This window comes from Pinus tabuliformis, chromosome X (genome assembly GCF_031772625.1).
Source record: "Pinus tabuliformis cultivar Carrire ecotype Pingquan chromosome X, CPIR1, whole genome shotgun sequence".
Lineage (NCBI taxonomy): Eukaryota > Viridiplantae > Streptophyta > Pinopsida > Pinales > Pinaceae > Pinus > Pinus tabuliformis.
Window position 1 is genome coordinate 1289527790 of NC_142308.1, and position 23310 is coordinate 1289551099.

Consider the following 23310-nt stretch of genomic DNA (forward strand, 5'->3'; position numbering starts at 1 on the left):
ACTCATCACAAGGCAAAATCCCTGATCCAAGTGTCATTTTGGAAGATTCCAAAGCAATGACTCATTGTGCCACTTGTCCCATCTCGCTCAGCGCAGGTGGCCTTTGTCCCACTTGCTTTGCAACGCAGGTACACCATGGAGCAACTGAGTTTCAGCGCAGAAACCTAGTGGAGCACCTGCTTTGATTTCAGGATTGCTTGTTTTTGAGTGTTTTCAGGTGGAGAACTGATATGAGAGCTGTTGGTTTGCTGACCTTGTTCCTCTAGGGGTAGGAACATCATGTTTAGGGAACTTTGGATCCCTTGGATTATTGACAATTCATGCTTGTTGCTGTAAGGCACAAAATTGTCTATAACACAGACGAGAAGAAAGACGAGGGGGCAGGAGATCCCATCAAAATCTTGCTCGAAGAAGCACTCGAGCGACAACGGAACGCGATGATGGACAGCTTTGTGCAGATCCTTCAGCGGCTACCCAGAAGCGGCACATCGGCTTCCAGCAGCTCCTCTGGAAACGCCACACCCTTTAAGGTACAAGTTAATTTTGAAATCCCCATATTCGAGGGTCAGATAGACGTCGATGCCGTAGATAAATGGTTAAATCTGCTAGAGAGTTATTTTTCTGTTCATGAATTTTCGAGTCGGGAAAAGATTGTTTTTGCTCTTCTCAAAGCAGCCCCCCACGTCAAGGACTAGTGGGAAACCTACTGCGAGCAGAAGGATGAAAGTACTGGCTCACTATTTTCAGCCACACCCACCTGGGATTCATTTCGGGATGCCATCAAGGAGCAGTACTACCCTGTCGGAAGCTATGAGGATGAATACATAAAGTGGACCACGCTGCGGCAGGGAAGGGACCAAGACGTGCCGGAGTTCACCAATCTTTTCCATACCCTTCGCACAAAGTTGGGTATCAAGGATTCGGAGCAACATTTGATACTCAAATACCGTGGCTGCCTGCACAAGTACATCCAGGAAGAAATACAGTTCCTAAACATCCCCTCGCTCGGCGCAGCATACCGGTATGCCGTCAAGGTCGAGCAGAAGTTTAAACAAAAGAAGCGAGACTTTGGATCTGCGAATCCAAAGCAGGGGAAAGGTGCCCCTAAACCACAGAACAAAGGACAAAGCCAAGGCGGGACAGCCCAAGACAACCAGCCGAAGCTGCAAGCAAAGAGAAATGTCACGAAGCCGAGAAAGGACACTAGAAAATGGTGCGAGTTCCATAAGAGCTCCACTCACAACACAAGTGAGTGTCGGGCCAAGCAGTCACTGGTGGCTGAGCTAAAGGTTTCAGAATCAGATGCATGTTCCGACTCTGAGTCAGAACGCGATAAGGGGTATGAAAAAGGGAAGCAGATCATTGATGCGGATCCCAGCGCCACTGTTGCTACCGCAAAGATGCAGAAAAATGAACCCGAAGATCCAGAGGAGGAGGAGCGTCTCTTCCACTCCCAGATGTGGGTAAAGGGCTCCCCGATACAGTTCATTGTTGATAGCGGGAGTCAAAAGAACCTCATTTCGGCAGAGGTCGTGAAGCGGTTGGGCTTACCGACCACAGCACATCCACAACCATACACCATTGGGTGGCTTCACCAAGGGCGAGATCTTCGCGTGAGCCAGCAGTGTCGCCTTCCATACAACATTAAGCCCTTCACGGATGAGGTATTGTGTGACATTGCTCCCCTTGAAGTTTGTGACGTATTACTAGGACAACCATACTTGTGGAAGCGACATGCTGTGTATGAATCAAGGCCCCGTGCTGTTATTATTACATTGGGAAATAAGTTGTTCAGGATACCAGAGGTAGCACCACCTGCCGCCATCTCTTTGATTACTGCAAAACAATGCAGTAAGATCATTTCCAAAACCAGGAAATTTGTTTTCCTGATGATACGCCCTCAAGGGAAGAAGAAGACAGTGGCCGCGGCCTCCAAACGGGGTCCCTCTGGACGGCAGCTACAGATGGACAAGATTGTGGAGGAGTACGAAGACATCTTCACCTCCCCGGCAGGGGTTCCTCTGCACTGTCAAGTCAAGCACTCCATCGATCTGACCCCAGGTGCGCCACTACCCAATGGACCAATTTATCGGCGCTCCGTTCTGGAGAACAATGAAATCAAGAGGCAGATTTAGGAGCTCCTGTAGAAAGGTCACATCCGTCCGAGTTCTTCGCCTTGTGGGAGCCCGATAGTGTTGGTACAGAAGAAGGATGGGACATGGAGACTCTGTATTGACTATCGGGCGCTGAACAAGATCACTGTCCGTAATAGGTACCCGATCCCACGGATTGATGACCTCCTAGACCAACTAAAGGGGGCGAAATATTTCAGCAAGATCGATCTGAAGTCAGGGTATCACCAGGTACCAATTGAACCCTCAGATTTGTAGAAGACTGCCTTCAAATCCAAGGAGGGCCTCTTCGAATGGTTGGTCATGCCTTTCGGATTGACGAATGCTCCTGCAACCTTTATGAGGCTAATGGATGACATCTTGCGGCCATTCACCAACTCCTTTGTAGTAGTATACTTGGATGACATTCTGATCTTCAGCCAGAGTTGGGAAGAGCACCTCCAACACATCCGACAGGTTCTCCAAACACTGCGGCAACACAAGCTATGCGCCAATTTGGAGAAATGCACTTTTGGCATGACCGAGGTTCAGTATCTGGGATACATCATTGATGAACAAGGGGTGCATGTCGATCCAGCCAAGGTCCAAGTCATTCCGGATTGGCCCTCTCCAACCACTCTAACAGAGCTCCGCAGCTTTCTAGGTCTTGCCAACTTCTACCGCAGGTTTGTGTTGGGATTTTCTCATATTTCTTGGCCCTTGAGTCAAGTCACCAAGGGCGGGGCGAAAGAAAAATTCTTTTGGTCTGAATCTCAACAGAAGGCATTCAGGGAGTTGAAGGATCGCCTCTGCACGGCACCAGTGCTCGCGTTACCAGATTTACAACAACCATTTGAGGTCGAGACAGATGCCTCTGACTATGCTATTGGGGCAGTCCTTACTCAACATGGACATCCAGTGGCATATCACAGTGAAACACTTTCAGACACAGTCCGGAAGTACCCCACTTATGATAAAGAGATGTATTCCATTGTATAGGCCTACCGACAATGGAAGCATTACATTTTGGGGAAGGAAACGGTCATCCACACAGACCACCGACCTCTGCAGTTCATACAGACCCAAGGGAAATTGCAGAATGATCGCCATCAGAAGTGGTCTACATACCTGCAACAGTTTCACTTGAATATCAAGTATAAAAAGGGCAGCACCAATAATGTTGCAGATTGCCTTAGTCGACCACCGATCATGGCGCTAACCACTGTGCTCAACTCTTGCGGGCAAGAGACCTCTGATTGGCCACTTCTCTACAAAAGCGACCCAGAATTCGGCCACACATACCAGACACTCTTGGAGGGTCGGCAGGTTGCAGATTTTCACCTCCAAGATGCCCTATTATGCCACCTCGGTCACCTTTGTGTTCCTTCAAGCGAGCGTGCCAAGATGATTTGGGAAGCACACTATAGTCGGGCTGCTAGGCATTTCGGGGTCGAGAAAACAGTGGCAGTACTACAAAACTATTTCTATTGGCCGAATCTTCGACAGGATGTTGGGAAATACATCCGATCATGTACTACCTGTGCCATTGCCAAACCGACCATTAAGAAGCAAGGCCTCTATACCCTGTTGCCTACCCCTAGTCGACCTTGGGAATCCATCTCCATGGATTACATGTCAGGCCTTCCTTCCACTAAGCATGGAAATGACTGTGTTTTTGTGGTCGTCGACAGGTTCTCAAAAATGGCCATTATGATGGCCTGCAAGAAGAATATCACAGGAGAAGCCACTGCTAAACTCTTCTTTGAACGAGTGTGGGTGCACTTTGGGATCCCACAGTCTATCATCTCAGATCGGGACAGTTGGTTTCTCAGCACCTTTTGGTCCAGTCTCTGATCAATGCTGAACACCAAACTCATGAAGTCCACAGCCTTCCATCCTCAAACTGATGGCCAGACAGAGGTTGTCAATAGGATGATTGTGCACATTCCGCGCATGTATAACTCAAAGCATCCACGCACATGGGACGAGAGCCTCCCCTACGTTTAGCACAGCTACAACCGAGCTCTTCACAGCTCCACTGGCCATAGCCCTTTTCAGGTGGGTTTGGGATTCCAGCCACTATGCCCCATTGATGTGGCCATGCCACTTGCAGCTACTCACATGAATTTAGCTCATGTCCAGTCCGAAACAGATAAGGCCACCAGCTTCATTGAGCGCATCCAACATATTCGCCAGCAGGTCCATGACATTCTTGAGAAATCAAATGCCAAGTACAAGCAGCGACATGATCAACATCGGGTGCCACACAAGTTTCAGGTGGGCGACAAAGTCTGGTTGCATTTGCAAAAGGAACACCTTACTGGAGCCTATCGGAAATTGAGACCACTCCGGTATGGTCCTTACACCATTACTAAGGCTATGGGAGACAATGCATTTGAGCTCAGCATTCCCCCATTCCTTGGCCTGCACCCAGTATTCAATGTGGACCGCCTTCGGCCATACTTTCCACCATTGCTAGACACATCCGACATTGCAAAACAGCTCAAACCCACAGAATTAAATCCAGATTGCATGGAACAAGCTGCAACTGATCGGATCATGGACACACAAATCAAGAACACTCGCCAACAGAATATCTAACTGTATCGAGTTGTCAAAGCGGGCCAACTCCTTCAGCAGGGAAAGTGGCTCACCAGGGAACAAGTTCAGCAGAAGTTTCCTCATCTCATGGAGGAGCTCAACGCAATGGGGACCATTGCTTCCTAAGGGGGGAGGAATGATCCAAGTGGATATTGGTGGCCACCTGCCAAGTCCACCTGGACCCCCACCATTGTCTTTCTCAGCATTTTCAGTTTTCCTTAATTGTAGCACAACTTACTATTTTTAGCAATTTTTTGGGTCCTGAACTTCCGGAGCCGTTTTGAGGCCCTAAACGACGTTTTTTGGGGAATCCGGGGCCAACACGAGTCCATGGAATGGACTGGTGTTGCTCGTTCCAACAATGATAGTGCTCGGATAGATCTTTCTAATGAGCTATTGTACGCGTCAAACGGAGATCATATGCCAAAGTTACGACCTGGGGAAGTTGATGTACCAACTTACCCCCAAACGGGGCCCACAGTTTGGCGTTTCATCTCCTAGGGTTAGGTTTTGGAATGTTAAGGGTTTTTCCATTGTTTCTCAACAATAAATAGGCCTTCGAGCCTCATTGTAACATAGTTCAGAGGCATGTAGCCATCACATCTCTTCTCAGAGATAAGCTACCATCGCCCTAGCTAGTTTATTTCCATTTCTGTCTGTAAGCATATTTCAGTATTTTCCATTAATGAAGTGAAGTATTATTTCTGCTGCATCTTTGTGTATATGGTTATCTCTGTAATTTGTTGCGTTCCTGTTTAAATCCGGATCAGAAAGAGAAGAAGAAGAAGGAGCCTAAGGAGACTTGGGGCAAGCAAAAGACATCTAACAAAAACCCACACACAACACAGACCGGGCCTAAATCGCCATGTGTCATATGTAGAGGAGACCACTTCCATAGAGATTGTCCCTGTATTCCCCGGATACTAAGGGACCGGTCCCCTCGGTTGCACAATTCGGGAGCATCAACCTCTGATAGCCAGGTTGAGTGCTTACCGTCAACCAGCGAAAGTGAAGGTTCAAGACAAAAAGGGGGAGAAAGATCCCCCTGTAGACTGTGTGAAGGCGATCATGCCATCCACCGTTGTCCCTTCTTAGACGAAGTGAAGAGAGTTTTGGAAGAGCGTCCGGTTTCACCATTGAGACTTCCTCTTGGATACAAAAAACTCGTGCCAAGTCCTTCGTTGGTTGAAAACACAACTGGCCCGCTCAAGTGGTCAGCTGAAGCGTTAGTCATTGAAAATGAACCTACTGAATCCAGACTAGACGAAAGTCTAAAGGTCGATACGGCAGTTGACCCGGTTCTTCCTTCAGAGGTTTCATCCTCAAATTACACCGCCACTGAAGATTCATCTTCAAATGACACCCTCACTGAAGAGAATAAGGATGACACCATCCAGATTCTTTTCATCAACACAGATTCTGATGAGCATCAGGGCAATGTGCCCATTCATTTATCACAGGAAGGAACATCGTCAGGATCGTATCCGGTCGTGTATTCGGTCCCACCACCAAGCAACCTGGTTGTGTCCTTTGATTGGAACCAACTAGGCAGACCCTGGTTGCGAGCCAGTATACCATTCAGAATCATAGTCCAAATTTACAGAATGGTGATGGCTGGAACTATCATTGATGAAGGGGCATCTGTGAGTATCCTTTCCTCTGTTGCTTGGAAAGAACTAGGTTCCCCGGCGCTTTTGCCTAAGATAAGAAATCTCTCGGGTTTTGATAAAGGAACCAGTCGACCGTTAGGGATCCTCCCCAATGTGCCTGTTACATTGAAAGGGAAGACCGTTCAAATGAACGTGATGGTCGTTCAAGGACTCTTAGATTATAACCTACTCCTTGAACGTGACTATATATATTGCATGGGAGCTATAGTCTCCTCACTCTTTAGAGTAATGTGTTTTCCACATGAAGGAGGGGTGGTCAAGCTCGTAGACCAACTTTCATTTCCAGGATCACGCATCGCAAATAGTCAAATACCAACCCTCAATGGTCTATTCACTCAAGAAATGTCTCCACCCCCAGTCCTCCTTCCCAATGAGTGCGAGTGATTCGGAAAGATGGGACTGGAACCCAGGGGGCATGCATCCTGGTCTGCTTCGGGCAGAGGAAACCCTGGGTATAAGGTGGAATTTCCGCGAAAGAATATGACTAGTCCGTACCCCGTTCGTGGATGGAAGAGGGGTTGTTCTAGAATAGGATTCTTTTGTTAAGGTCACGTGTCTGACAAAGGTCATTGACCATTGTCTACTATGGGAGGCAGTGCCGAGGAAGTGTTAAGTTTGAAAGATTAATAGAACAATATTTGGGTAACCAGAAAGAGGTAAGCCTCACCCTTTAAAGCAAATGTTTTATCGGATAAGTAGGGGCAGCCTTGAAATTGTACTTTATACCTAGGGGCATGCAAACCTTTTGGAGTGCAAGCTAAGAGCTGTTGTTTATCTGTTTTTGGGATTAGCCGTTTCCGAACTTGCATAAAGAAAGGATGAGTAGGAGCATAGCTTTGGTAAGGCGCAAGCTCTATAAAAAATGGGATCTTTCAGGAGACGTTCTTATCTTATGACTGGTATTTCGAGCAGTTTTAGCATAAAGTTCATGCTCGTTAAAAAATAAACGCGAGATTCGAGCAGTTTTACCGTGGAATTTATGCTCGTTAAAAAATAGAAGAGCATGAGCAAGAGTTTCCCCCAGAGTTCAAGCTCATTAAAAAATGAACCTATTTCGGTAAATAACCATTGTGATCGTAAATTTATTAGCCATAAAAGGCCTTGGTCGTGTTTTGCACCTGTCACCTCCATTCCATTTGGCCGATCGTTCACCCCCATATGATTGTTTACCCATTTTGAGGAACAACTGCGAAGAGTGATTTCACTTAGCCATCCTTGTGACACTGCCGTGATTGGAAAATTCCAACCTGTACCTGGAATCTACTGCTATCCCTGTTTATCACTCGTTCCTCAAAAGACAAGTCTTCTTTGAGCTCTTTTCATCTGACTCGTAAAATATGAAAAGTTTGCCGAGTTTTGGCCTTCCAGCTCGTTAAAAGGACCGGAAGAGCTATCCCTCCTCTAGATTTTAATCTTTTTGGACCTGAGGGATTATTGCACAAAAAGGTCGAGCGCTTGTTTTACTCGGCTCGTTAAAATTATCGAAAATTCATCCCTTCTGTATTGTTTTATACTTTTTCGAACTTAAGGGATTAGATAACGAAAAAGGAATTTTGGAGTTAACTTTCTGTACCTTTTCAGACTCTCTAAAAATGAAAAGGACCGATTTTTCCTTGTCGTTAGACTCGTTAAAATGATTAAATAGCGACAAACTTGTCTTTAGACGAGAACGAGTTTCCCTATCGCTAGGCTCGTTAAAACATAGCGATGGGCTTGCCCGAAGGGAAGGTTATAGAACAAGCATATGTTATCCTCCTCAAGCTTGACAAAAATAAAGAGGTACTGGTCAGAAATGACTGGGGAAAAATTGGGAGAACCTCAAAGCTTTAATGGTAGCAAGTCGCTCTTGAACATGACACTTTGTCCTCCATATCACATCGGGTTGGGTTGTTTCATTCACCGGTCTCATCACCATGGTCTTCACCAAACCATCCGTATTTGGGGTAATGCTACCGATCCATCACATCAGTGTCATTATATGTTCAAGAGATGTGTTCAGAAAGAGTCAACCGTGTCCCATCCACTGCCATACATTATCCTTCATCCACCCATGATCGCCACCCTGAATCATATCTCACAGATTGTTTTCACCTCCACTAAAATCATTAGCTCCGTTCCGTGTCACTGATGTGGGATTCATTAAGGCCCTCCTTTGACGGATCGCTTCTTGTCGACTTCAGCTCATTATCCAAGAAGTTGATCTAGGAACAACCCCCCCCAGTACTTTGAAGCTTGCATGCCTCAATGGCAAGTTTCTCACTTCCAGCGACAGGTATACATTAATGACCTTCGACCAGAAGATTTTGCGTGGTGTTCGACGCCAAGTCCTTTATTCACACCACGTGAATTGTACTGCAGTACCTTGCGGGTCATTGTCATTATTGGTGATTCCTCTCGCGCTTGTTAACGGTTTACATTATCGACCGGTAATCAAGCGATGTCTTTTCATGTTCGACTTCAACGCAATTCTCACATGGATCGACTTGTACTTAGAGTGAAGATCGAACGAGTTTTGAAGACCCCGGATCTATTTTCATCCATCCCGGCTGCGATATATATTCAGGAAATATAAAGGCATTTGATATGTACATTGTTACAGCAGATGATCATCCTCCTCAAAGGATGATAATTTCAGCAGAGAATTATCAGTCTATCATCAGACGATCGTCTGTCATATGTACCAAAATGAATTTATAAAGCTGAGCATGGGAATGCCCGCCTCAGCTAGATCATGAAAGCAGAATGAAAAATAATGTATTGTATTTTATTTTATTGCAGGGCACCTCTCAGCGATTGAATGAACTTCGGATCCTCCTAATAAAGCATTTCACTCGATAAACAGCCTCATACTTTAGGGGGCAACTGTTATAGACATTTTTGTGCCTAACAGCATGAAGCATGAAATATCGATAATCTGAGGGATCCAAAGTCCCTAAACATGTTGTTCCTACCCCTAGAGGAACAAGGTCAGCAAACCACAGCACTAAAAATCAGTTCTCCACCTGAAAACACTCAAAAACAAGTTGGTTAGGGATCATGTCAGCTGCTCCACTGAGCATCTGCGCTGAATGTCAATTGCTCCACTCTGTACCTGCGCTGAATGTCAAAATCAATGAAGGCTACCTGCGCTGGGCGAGATTGGCCAAGTGGCACAGTCATTCTGCAAGGTGTCAAATGCCCAGGAAGCTTCCAAACTGACACTTGGGTCAAGGAATTCTCCTTGTGATGAGTAAGAGGGTCTTGATCTCCAAGTGGAAGCAAGAATCTCCAAGTGGACTCCAGAACTGAAGAATAACTAAAGTGGGAGAGGACACTAGTCAGCTTCATGCCAGCCTCAAGCTGACTCATCCTTTCTCCAAAACTCCTATATATAGAGCTCCCTCAGGAGGTCTAGGGAGGCTGGAATTTTGTGTAAGTCAGGAAGTGATGTTGGTTTGAGTATAGAACTATTGGGTGATTTGCTTGAAGGAGGTGAAGAGGAGATTTCTTTCTGCTTGGAGGTGTTGCTAGATTGGGCCTACTATGGTTGTAACACTCTCAGAACTTTACTTCTTCCATTAATAAAGTATTTGAGGTTCTTCTATATGCATGTGTCTCATTGGTGAATTGATGCTTGTATATTTGATTTATTCTAATCCCTGAATCGATTATGGATGTATGCTTCTTGTAGTTTCCTTTTCTTGTGCTTTTACAGGATCTTTGTGTAGCTGGGCCGGTGAAAGAGCAAGGAGCTAGGAGCAAGCAGCAAAGAGGGAAGATTGGATCAACCATTAGCGGAAGATAACGGTTAGTGGATCCCCTTTCTCTTCTCTCTCTCATCTCATAAAGAAGTAATCTTGAATAGCTTTGCATTCGGTTGTTGCTGAGGTACTATCACCCTCAGATTGGGATAGGGTCATTCCGTATTGGATACTTTTCCCAACAACAACTCATAATATAATTTGTGTTGCAAATCGAGACTAAGAAAAGTAATTGAAAAACTAAATCTCTAATAAAGGCTAAACAATTGAACTAGTGGTATACATAAATCTAGATTAATACTTCCTAATAGTTAGTATCCACCATAACAAGGGATAAAATAAATATGGTGAGGTGTTACTTGTTAATTGTTGTAGCTCCTACAAGAACCACAAATTTTCAGCATATTCTAAAATTTGGAGTCCCATGATTTTGGTCATTCAAAAGGCTAGATACCATTTTCCATCTAGGTATTTCTAAATTAAGTGGATGTATTTATATTTTTCTTGACTTAAAAACTCAGTGTTTTTTGCTTCCTTAGTGTAGTGCAACCATTTCTAATAGTTTTTCACATACTTTTTCTCTGACATGTTGTTGCATTAACGCATACCATGCAGTGCAATAGTTTCATGCACAATTCTACTAGTGTATCATTCATGATTTGATCAAAATTCCTTATACCTCAACCCTAAACTTTATTTATAAGTGCATTTAATGCACACTAATCTTCACACATGTGATGAAATCTACATGAGGGTGATCCTTTGAGGTCATTTTCACCATGTTCTTTCTCACCAAAGTCCAACCTACATAGACATAGCTTGTTATGTTGACAACTTAGTACCTATAACATGGGTTGGTATCTATCAAACATATATAGGAAAAGAGGTGCATTAGGATGAATAAGATAGTGAAGTATATCATAATTTCAAGGCCTCATGGTTCCACAAAGTAGTAGCATGTCCTATAATCCTATCGTTGTACCCTCCCCTACCTTTTCTGAAATTGTTTTGTTGCAGAGGATTTTTGGTTCATGAGTTAAAAAATGAGAATTTTTGGTTCATGAATATTTTAGTTCATATGAGGGTTGTGTATTTGGAGCTCTATATAAAAAATGAAGGAGAAATGTGTTACAGCTAAACCTACAAGGATTTGTTGCTCCGTGATCTCGTGTCTAGGACAAATCACTAGACATAGGAGAATACAATCAATGGGACAAAATCTAATTTGTGACCCAAATGTAAATCATGCAACAAAAAATTAGATCTATTCTATAAATATAAGGGACCACACCTAGAATCCTCGCATGTCGAGGAAGCATTTTGACTTCGATGCAGATCTTGCGATCCACTCAAGCAATCCAACACATCCATAAGATATATCTGTCCCTTCACACAGTCATGAGAAAACGAAGATGACATGTGATCTTCCTCGGAAGATCATTAGAACAAAATCAATAGATATCGATATATAACATGCTAAAAAAAACTCATATAAGGAAGGGAACACAAATTTCCATTAATTATAAAGGAAACAATATAATGATGGTGTTTCATGCCCAAGTCTCTTCTCCACAATCTGGAAAATTTTCCCCATTATATCCAAGAAGTGACCATGAATAATAGTAGGCTAGTGAACAAGGACCTCACAAGCTCATAGTAGCATAATCCATAAATCAGAATCTCAACACTAGCTCTCCAAAACTCCAAAACTAGCTGACCCTCTTAGATGGTCCAGTATAAATAGGTAGAAGAGAGGTCCCAGGATAATGTATCTGGACGCTCATGACAAAGAGAAGTCATAGAAACTTCTAAGAGATAAGTCCTCGCCAACTCGAATATATGAGGAGTCGAATTGATCTCCTATGGACTAAGGCACTCTAGAAGAAATCCCCGATCATTGGCACTGAAAGGGGAGAAAAAGTCCCTGGACGCTCCGATAGAGTGGGCTTAATAGTGAATTTGAGTCTACAATCTCTCCCACAGGATTCTTTGCAAGAGACTTTGGGTATATAGTTGCTCCCATAGGCTTCTGTGCACTCAACTTTGGGTCAAATTAACAGAAAAAAGTCTTGAGTCTCGAAAACGTCACTCAGACTCAACTACTAAGAATCAATGGCTTAGAGGGGTAAAATATGCTGATAATAGATGCCCCCTAATATATGAGGTTAGAAGAGAAGCTGATGGCCAAATACATTATGACAAAACTTAGAGGTACTGATGAGAGTGAGGAAACAAAACCAGGACTATGGATTAGAAGACTTTGGAGTTGAGGTCTCGTCTAGGTTGATAACATTCCCAAGGCGGGCATACCCATGCTAATTCATAAGAAAACATAGAACATTGCTGCCATAAAATACACTGCATATCCATGAAATGAAGTCTTAGAACATGGCCACGAAATATATACATAAGGGATCAATTTGACTCAATAGATAGAGCATAGCCACTAAGAAATACACTCGTGGATCTATGTCATAGTATACATTAGAAGGACTATGGATACATGAAAAATAGAGATGTGCCTCAATATATCCCTCAAAGTACGTTAATGATACATAACTCAAACACAACTTGGGAAGGATGCCATATATGAGTGATATGTCCCTAACCTAGGGTCTTGGACATAACCCCGATGGCATGAATATACACCATGTGAATAGATGAACTGAAGTCAAGCATGGTAGACACTACCTGATTACCATCCAATGAGGTAGACCAGTAACAGATGTGAGCAAATAAACCAATGAGGAAAATGGACCCCAAGGTACCTAGTAAATTCCACTAAGTGTGAATAAATGAGCTGATGTCGAGCACCAGTGAACTCGATCAATCAGAAGCCAATGATGTAAACCCATTGTTGACCACGAGGAAGCCTGCCACTGAGGTCTGCAAGCTCCAATCTACTATTGGTTCCTAGATCAAGCTCCTAGATAATTAGCTGAAGTCGATAGGAGAAGATCCATTGAAGGAGGGCCTTAATGTATCCCCCATCAATTGACATGGAACATACTAGGATGATGTGGTGAATGGATGGAGTCGTGAAGTGATGAAGTACAATTGAAACAGGGATGGCTGACTCAAAAAGGTCAATAGGATACTACAGATGACCGACATGGGCTAAGATTTCCCTTGAACACATTGAGGTGGCACACAAGAGTGACTTGGAATCATGACTAATTTTGCACCATGTGACAATGCAATGACACAATATACATCAAAGCATGCTCCATATGACTGGAAGAGTAACTAGCCTAAGGAGTAAAGAGACTCATATGGATGGTGCGAATCCTAGGAAAGATAAAGCCTAATTGTAAGATAATGAGACAGATAGGTGTCATGTTTAAGGGAGACATGACTGATGCTTCCATTTTGATGACTAATGGAAATAGGTGTTCCCTCCCTTCTCCTTTTTTTTCTTTGTTTTATAAGTTCCTTTTTCGTAACTAGTTTAGCCCAGTCTGGAATAGGGTTAAACTTATACTAGGTAGATGACACTTCAGTTCGTTTAATGAGCTTGAAGTAGACAAGTTCACTCGGAAATATTTTCTAAATTAAGGAGTCTAAAAAGAGCTTAAATAAAACTCCTCTTGGAGGAACGAGTGGTATAGAGGGTAGAAACTAGTTCCAGTAATGTTGGAAATGCTCACGACATAAAGAGGACAAATGGCTAGCTAATAGGATCACTCATTGCAACGATTCCTCCAAGAAAGTGTAAAACACCAAGTGAATGCGAAGAATAGGTCAGGAAGACAATAATAATGGAACAGAGAAACCAAGGTTCATTGTGCAAAAGTAGGCTAATAAAAAAAATGGTAATCATAAGGGATAAAAGTGGTTGAATCCTCTTGGGCTAAATCCAAAAATATGACGAAGAAGAGGTCATGTTGCTTATATTATAGGTCATGGTAGGTTAGAAGGAGGAATTCCAAGAAGGAGTAAAAAAATTATTGTATGGACACCAATTTGGAAGAAAGGCGCTAACTAGGGTATCCATGATCAGGTAGTCTCTGTCACCAAGTGGCAATGTGCATAAAAGAGAGTGGTTAAAGTCGCAACTTGAAAGGGTTGACCCTAAGGCATAGAAATGGTGTTGATGGCCAAAAATGTACTAATGACAAGAATGACCTACCCCTACATGCCAGTGAAGGGAAGCATACCTCCAAGCCATGATTCTAGGTGAAAGCTTCAAGAATAGACTCAACATGTGAACCCCGATCCTTCTTGCAAAAAGAGACTAGGAAAATCATAAAAAATTCCAAAATCCTCCAAGCTCCATAAATTTAAAAAGGAATATTCCTCAAGATGCCAAAATATGCCAACAAAAAATTATAAAAGGAACTCATACCTAATTGGAAGATCATTTTGATCTTGAGAAGCAAGTAGAGAGAATCCAAGGGATTGAAGGCAAATGAAAGGAGTAGGAGGAGGAATATTCAACTAAGTAAGAAATTTTGATGTCGTTCTCCATTCATTTAGCAATTATGTGCGTGACCTTGGTTAATTTTTTCATAGGGTGTAAGTTTTGGAGGAGAAAAACCCTTAGTCATTGGCATGTAATAGAGGATTTTCAACTGAAGAGCCATAGTCTCTCTCATGCTAACTGCAAGAAGGCGATCAAGGTTGAAAATTCCTTGTAGCGTGCCAGTGACCATGGATAAAAATAGGAAAAGTTGCAAAATACTTTCTCATGGATGAATTTTGTGGTTTCCTTTAGTTTTTAGGTGATGTTCGTGACTAAAAAAACCATGGTTTTGTGCAGGAGGAGTCATAATGAAATGCAGAGAGAGAAAAAATTCCCAAAATGAGTTTGAAGCCATGGGCCATGGACTAACCATAAATGCCCTGAGAGATTGTGGATTGCTAAAGTTATTCTGAGTCCCTAGCATGAACAATCATACATTCTTGTTTTTTTAGATCATCCAGTGGTGATATGTAGCCACCCAATAATTCATAGTAGGGCCAAAGACATTTCCACTAGAGATTTTAGGCATACACTTCCTCATCGGGTTATCACGGCGGGAGGCTCTAGTAGTTTTGTTAGGAAAATGTAGGAGTAGGAAAACCATTTCTAGCATGAGTGAGGCCCACTGTAGGGAAGGTGTCAGAGAGAAGGATGCAATTTACATAGATGAGATAAGGGACTTGACACTATGCACACTAGCATATACAGTGATTTAGGTAGCGGGGACCCAGGCATCCCATGTAGTGACAATTCCTCATTTGGATTTGTGCCTCAGATGCTCAGAACCAACCATGTTTAACTGGTGTGAAGATATTTTGACTAATGTCAAGGCTCAACTGACCAAGTTGAAGAGGGGGAAGACACAAATCTGTACTTATGGGAGTCTACTAGTAAGCTTCTTCTTTGAGAAGATATCGGTGATGTGACCCATGACATTGGACTATGTGGTCTATCAACTACCAAGAGAACCACACATGACAACATGGTGTTCAATCTTGCCATGAGATGAGGGTGTGCACACAAGCAACTGGTTCTCGGATACCTATTGGAACTAGTTGAGAGCACCAAATTTGTTGGTGGATGACTATCCATAAAATGGGGTAGACCTCGAGGGAGATCTGGACATGGCATTTCCCAAGGCAAAGATTTCGATGCAAGAGGTAAACAAATTTTGAATTTTCATGGTTTTATAATTTTTTGGATTTTTGGAATGTTTATTTTTTTGGAATGGATGCATAGGTACTAAAGGATGATATGTAATGCAAATGTGGCACCCATACACCCAATAAGATGTTTTCCATTGCGTAGACATGTACCAATTTCCCCAGCACCATCAGTATTGGAAGAGGTGGTCAAGGAGGATGATAAGATGTGGGAATTTATTCGTAATGTGGAGGGGTTGACATTAGGAATTCCACCGAGGAGTATAGTTGATACCCCTCCACATATGTAGAGGCACAATGCAAGGGTCACCTCATCCTGCTGTCAAGCCTTCTGCACCGCATATTGAATGTGGTATTATGTTACCATGAGCACCACTGAGTGGGGTTGCAACACAAGGATGTGGGGTTTTTGATATTTTGCATATGTATGACAATGAGGGCCTTAGTTTCCCAGTTTTGTAACTATGTCTAGACTTTTATATATAATAAAATGATGGCCTATATGTGTTTTTCGATAACGTATGTACAATGGATGTGTATGGTTTAAAATTTACAAATGCGACAAGTGCCAATCTAACACATAATTAGCCAATGAATCGGCCAATTGGTTCTGGTCTCAAGGAATATGGACATACTCAATATAATAAAATGAACTCTCCAAGAGATGCACCCGCAAAAAGTAATGAAGGAGGGTTGGGTTCCTTACAACATATATATGGTTTAGTTGAGACACTATGAGCTGAGAGTCAAGTTGAACAACTAAGTGGTATATGAAAACATGGTTAGTCTCAATTAAGAGCTCGATGACAACACTATATTCGGCCATGTTTCTTGTGAGAGGGTGATGAAAAACACCTCCTGAACTTACAAGCTCATCGGTGGGGGATAGGAGAACCCAAGCAATGAAAGTAGCATTCTGATTGTAATGGCTTGCACCATCTTCGAAGTCTTGATAAGGTAGTGAGGGTTTTGACATATGTGCACCAAAGATGAAACAAATGAATTACACATAAAACCTGGGAAAATAATGAGAAGTAAAAGGAAACTCATCACATGAACACCTATATACATTATTTACAAGTGCAACTAATTGTAATAGGTCATGTCAAAGTGTGCCCACAACTGGGCACGGGCGATGGGTTTCTATATATGAACTCATGGCTCATTAGTATGGGGTCATGCCAAAGGAAGTCAAATTTCCCAATTTGGAAATGATGATCATTCAAGGGACATTCTAACATAGTCATACTCTTGAAACTAAACTGAGAAAATAACATAGGATCAAGACATAAAGTGGGTAGAATATGCTCATCAAGAGGTGGGAAGGAGTTGGAGATTTTAGTGGCAAGTTTGGTAGTAGAATCCAAAGACATGACTCAAGCCATGGGTGGAAATTCCAAGGAAGGACGAGGAGATACCCCTTGGGTCTGTTCAAGATTTAAGTCGCCGAGCTCTACATGTTTCAAATCTGGGAGACTAGAGGCAAAAAGAGGCATAACCTCCGTATGATTATCAGTGGATAGATCCATGACCTCAAATTTGACTAATCGAGGAGGCTCATCATCAAGGGAGTCATGTGGAAGAAGTAGAGGGGTGGCCCATGTGGGGAGAGGAACCTAGTCACATTCAATATTGTGATGGATTTTTTGACCAACATCAAGAGGTATTAACAGGACTACTAGAGAGGCAATCTCTTCCATAATAGGTGGCACAGGATGCTCACTATCTTGATCGACTTCTATAGGAATAAGCGTCACCACCCAAGGATCAAGAATTCGATGGGGTCCACAGGTGTTAGAAGAGATCATATGCATTAGAGCAGTGGTAGAAGTAGAAGGAGTGTTGGGTGGAGGGAGTTGGGGAAAATCTCGCATAAGAGATGAGATTTTGAACAGGCTCTCACCAATACTCTGTAGTTGATTGGGGTGATCTCCAACGAGTGGTACAAAATTTCCAGTAGTGGAAATATGAGCAGATCGAACACAAAATTTAAATTGATCGATGGTAACGATCTTGCCTTCATGAGGAAAGAAAAGAAAATGAAAAAGGCATAAGATGACTATAGTCATCGAATAAAACCAACTACGACGAATGAGTAGGTTTTAATCTAATGTGGCATCAACAACCTTGACATCGACATGGATAGTTCCCCCCCAGTTCAATGGAAACATTTGGAAGAACTTCCTTTGGAACAAATTTGTGTCTGTCAAAAGCTTGGAGAGTTGTGTTGGATGTGGCCAACACCAGACACCCTATATCCTTCCAGCAGGATATAGACATAACACATGTGGAAGAGCCCTCATCCACCAAAGTGCGATGAATATTCCTATGGTAAATACACAATGATTTGAAAACCAATCTGATGTGAAAGACTAAGGGTGACTTTATTGACATTAAAAGTGATGATATTCAAGTCAGATGGGTCAATGCCACTAACGGAAAGAAACAAAGATTTAAATTACTGAAGACAACTTTGTAAGACCTCTAAAGTAGACATGGCACAAGGGGCCTAGAAAAGATCTTCAACAATATTGTAGTTTTGATCATGCCTAGTCAAAGGATTGCGTGTTGTCTCTCGAAGAACACCATTGGGAGGGTGATAAACTGGTTCCACGGGATTATCCAGAGTAAGCGGTCCAGTGTGACGGAGTGGGGTTGATGAGTCCTTAGATGGGGGACTCGACTCAGTAACATCATAATACTTGTCTCGCGGTGGTCACATTAACATCTTCCTTGCACATGAAGATGAATGAATTATGAGAAGATGACCCCTTGTTTCCCCCTTGCGAATGTCAAGAGGGTTGAGAAACCATTTTTTGTTGGGGTTATGCAAGGAATGGATGGGTTACAACATATTGTTGAGTGTATAGGGGTGAAATAATTCTATGGACCTCATCCATTTGAGGGCATTCATGAGTAAGATGGTCACCTCGAAAAAAAATTCAAAGGAAACTTTTTTTTATGACAACGTTCACTAGTGCCCCCTCCCTGACTCTGACGGTTAGGTTGAGACTCTTGAGGATTTCGATTCTTTTAATTATTTATCTTATTATTCTTCTTACGACCAAATTGTTGGTTGTTTCTTGGCTGAGTGGACTTCACTGTGAGAACATTGGTGGATCGTTGAGGAGTGGGTGATTTAGCAGAGCCAGATGCACTTATTGGGGCTTGATATGTAATAATCAATTTCCCAAGTTGGGCATCAAGTTGGCTCACGGAATCGGAAACAGACCCAATCAGACCATCAACATGTGGGCCAGGGACAAGTTTTGGAGGGTCAACGGAAAGCCTAGGGGCATTAGGAAGTACTTCATAAAGCGTACCTAATTGTGAATATATAAGATCCAACTATTGGGTAGCTATAATATCTTGTTCCTTAGCAATGGCTCGAAACATAGAAAAATATTTTGAAATTTGTGGTTGCAGGGATCAAATGAACCCTTTAATTAATATCCCATTAGGTAACTTGGCTCTTACTAGCCTCTTGCGAAAACACCACTCATGAATATGATCCGAGATTAATGTTGCATCATCTTGTTTGAAATTGGACAAGAGGTCAAAGTCGACATCATATCGAGTGAGTAACTGGAAGTGTGTCAGGGAAGTTTGAGTAAGGGAGGCAAAGTCACCATACGATGCGGTATCCAACTCAATGTACCACTTTGCAGCAACCCCAGTCAACGTGCATTGGAGTAAGTGAAGTTTAACAAAATTATCTACCAAAGAATTGGAGGAACACCACAAATGATAAGTTGTAATGTGCGTGCGTGGATTCTTCCCAGGGTTTCCTTCAAACTTTGGAATATTGGACTGTAATTTGGCGGGCATAGGTGGCCATCAAGGTTCATGACAGATGGGGTAATTATTAAGTTTAGCAAAATTCAGAAAATCGAGAGAAGATAAGAAAGGATTTTGGAGCTGACTAAATGGGTTATAGGTGGGAGAGATCACTACTCAACTGTGTGGTCCCCCCGTATAAGGAGTTGAATTATGCACCTGATGGTGAATAAAAGGGCTCACCCTGGCATAAGACTGTTGCGGGCCAGTTTGACTGGAAAATGGAGGTTGCCTCCGAGGGTAAATACCCCCAGAGAGAAAAGGACCCCCAAAAGCATGACTTCTAATGGGGCTGTACCAGGGGATAGAAGAAGGACCACCCTGTGTAGTAGGACCAACATACGGAGTATACCTTTTGTGAGAAATGGTACTAGTCCCCCAAACAAAAGTATTGTTAATTGGAGCCCCTCCAAAATGTGAACTATACCAAGCCTATGACATATTAGAAGTGGTTTTGCCCCCTAAGTTGAACGAGGTTAATGAATGATCCTCCCCACATATTACTGGAAGTAACAATGCCTAACTAAGGGATACGAACAGTTGGTTGGCAAAAATGGAACATAAAGATTCCTGAATGTAACGACTAACTAGGCTGGTGTGCCATCGTCTTCATAGGAGATGGTGTGGGCATGGAAACCTTCGAGAAAATTATAGGAGTCATAGAATAAATGGTGGAATGCACCGAGAAGAAGTAATAGGTGTGGACAAAGGAGTCGGTATAGCCACACTAAGAGGTGGAAATAATGTCATGTTATTTGATACTGTTGCTGAGAAGGTAGGGACATCTCATACTCTACCATAGGGAAAAGTACAGACAAAAGCACATGAATTTAGGTAGGTGTGGAATTGTCAGGGTTCAACTGCCATAACTCAGGGCCCAATAGAGCCATCAAAGGTGGGTTGGTAGGCATGTCAAAGTCATCTACCAAAGTCTCGATAGAAACCAAACTCATGCCAGAAGGACTAGGTATAGAATCCACAACAATGTGGTGGTATATGTCTTTAGCACTGACGGGTACTCTTCGTGTAGGGGTAACAAAACCACCTTGTTCAGAAGGTAAACCATGAATACGATGTGACTGTCAATGAAAAAATTTAGCGAGGGTGGAAACTTATAATTTAAATACAATTATGTTAGTACAAACACCCTAAGGTCAAAACTACTAACTTGGACCAAACATCACACACTAGAAACGTACTAAAAGATGGCACACACAAACCAAGATACAAAGAAGCTGGTGGTGGAAAGAGTATACTAGTGAGCTGCTTCCCAGCCCTTTTATCTATGAACTTGGTGCAAGTGCCCTTATTAGCCATGATGCACCCTCTGAGAGGACTGGGAGAATATGACTAATATTCGTCCCATGTACAGAGAAGATGAACCTGACCCTATACCTGTGTATGAGCCCTAAGAATATAGGCCACTAAGGTCACCACGTACAATAACACACCCTAGGGGGACAGTCACAGGACAAATTTTCTTGAAGTTTAAAACATTGGCGAATCTCACTAATCCCTAATATGCAAATTATAAATGTTTATTGATATATTTGTAAAATTAATCAAATTTATAATTATTTTATATATGGTCTCTCTATAATGTTGGCGATTTTTAAGGTAAAATAATTTTATATTCTAAAATTTGGGTGAATCGTCTTTTATAAAATTGGAAATTGGCGAATCTTTTTTGTGGAAAAATCATGGAAAATTAGCCCACTGGGTGAACATTAGCCCCTAAAATTTTCCATGAAATTCACACACAAGGGAAGGACACTTAACAGCAAAAGGAGTTAAGACCGAAACCCCCTTAAGACTTGCATCCCAAGTGGTACCCAAGTGATAATGACTATTTTTATGTGTGGAGATTCCTCTATATCGTGGTGCCCAAAACTAAGCGAAAGGGGTTGTCTCAATTCACCTAGTAGAAGTGTGATCTCGTGATTAACCATTTTTTGAGGAGGGCTTCCTAGACCACACTACTGCAAATGGATTCAACTCCCTACCGCATGCTGCTAAGTTGATTTGGTAGCCTTGGACCAGTTAAATCACACTCCTATCTCCAGGACCATATCCTAAGCTAGTGTTTATGTGCTACCAGTGAAAATGAAAGACAAATCTAGTTATTGTTATTATCACGTGGATTTTAGTGGTTGTCATTTACACAAGTGGGATGCGGCATGAAACTGAGATGGTGTGAATGACTCCTAGTTAGTCACCCTAATGCAACTATATGCAATTTTTCTATTTTCAATTTGATGAATGCTAACTACAGGAGGGTAAGATCCTTCTAATACACGAATGCCTATTATGATGCACTGCTAAATCTTCTTGAATGAAAATTATCCCAAATTTTATGAATTGATGACCCAAAAAAAACCAAGAAGAAAAACCAAAAATCCGACAAGAAACCAAAGGAAAAGACTCCCAAGCAAGAACGAAATGCACCCAAGAACTGTCACATCTAGGAAAAACAAAGACCATTCAATGAAACACACTAAACACAATCAAATTGAAAGCCAAAAGTGAAAATAGGAAGGGTAATGACATCAAGCTAGGCTTCTAGTATGATGGCCTAATTAAGGCAAATGGTCTACAAAGGTCATAACCCGACCCTAGAGGCAAAGAGGCCTACACAAGATCAAATGAGGGTGCAATTAAAACAACCAAAACACACTCAAGAGAAATTTTTTAGATGAAACGTGCACAATTGATCACAACACCACCAAATGCAATGAAAATAATTCAAAGAAGAGACAAATTTCTAAATAAGAGACAACAACAATGAATGAAAGTGAAAAAGGTTTGTCAAAAAGATGTGAATTAGGCCTAAATAGTCACTGATACCAGCCAATCAAATCTGAATGTGAGGTCCATAGGTGAGAATTAAACCTCATACCAAAGAACTCAAAATAGATTCAAAGACCATTTGAAGGACTAAAAGAGAGACAAATCCCTTCGGGACAGAAAAGATCAAATCGGACCTATGCAGTAGAGAATCAGTAATAGAAAACCATAAAAAGAACAGTCCTATAACAAATAAAAAAACAACAAGGGATCCTAAGCTCAATCAAAGAGAAAAAGCCCACATTGATAACAGGTGACTGATCTAAAGAAAAATGAGGAAGAATACTAGATTTGGATGAGACACTGCAGATGAACAAAGGTCCAGGCTGAGCATGAGCAAGAGTAAGCAACCTCAAAATAGAACAGGACCTTCTTCAGGGCTAAAAATCTCTATCACAGGCACAGGACTGGATTAGAGTGACCAAAGTTTCTCTCAGGATAAGATCAAGGGAGAAACTTTGGTGTCTGCTCAATCGATGAATCCCTATGAGATTGATTGAGGAAAAACTCATAAAATCCCTAAAAACTTGCACTCATATCGAGAAATAAGGGAAACACAGACAATACCCTTGAAAACAAGTGAGAAAAGTTGAAACAAATAGGAAAACTCAACAAAACAATCTAGGGGACAATCGACCAAAAATGGAGGAAAAATGGACAGAAACCAAGTATGCTCTCACTGAAAGCACCGGTTTTTTTGGAGCTCTATATGTAGGGTGCTATTGCTCCATGATCTTGTGTCCAGAACAAAACACCAGACAAAGCAGAATAGAATCAATGGGAGAAAATCTAATTCCCGGTGCAAATGGTCAATGATGCAACAAACAATCGAATATATGCTATAAATACGAGGGACCACACCTAGAATCATCACATGTCAGG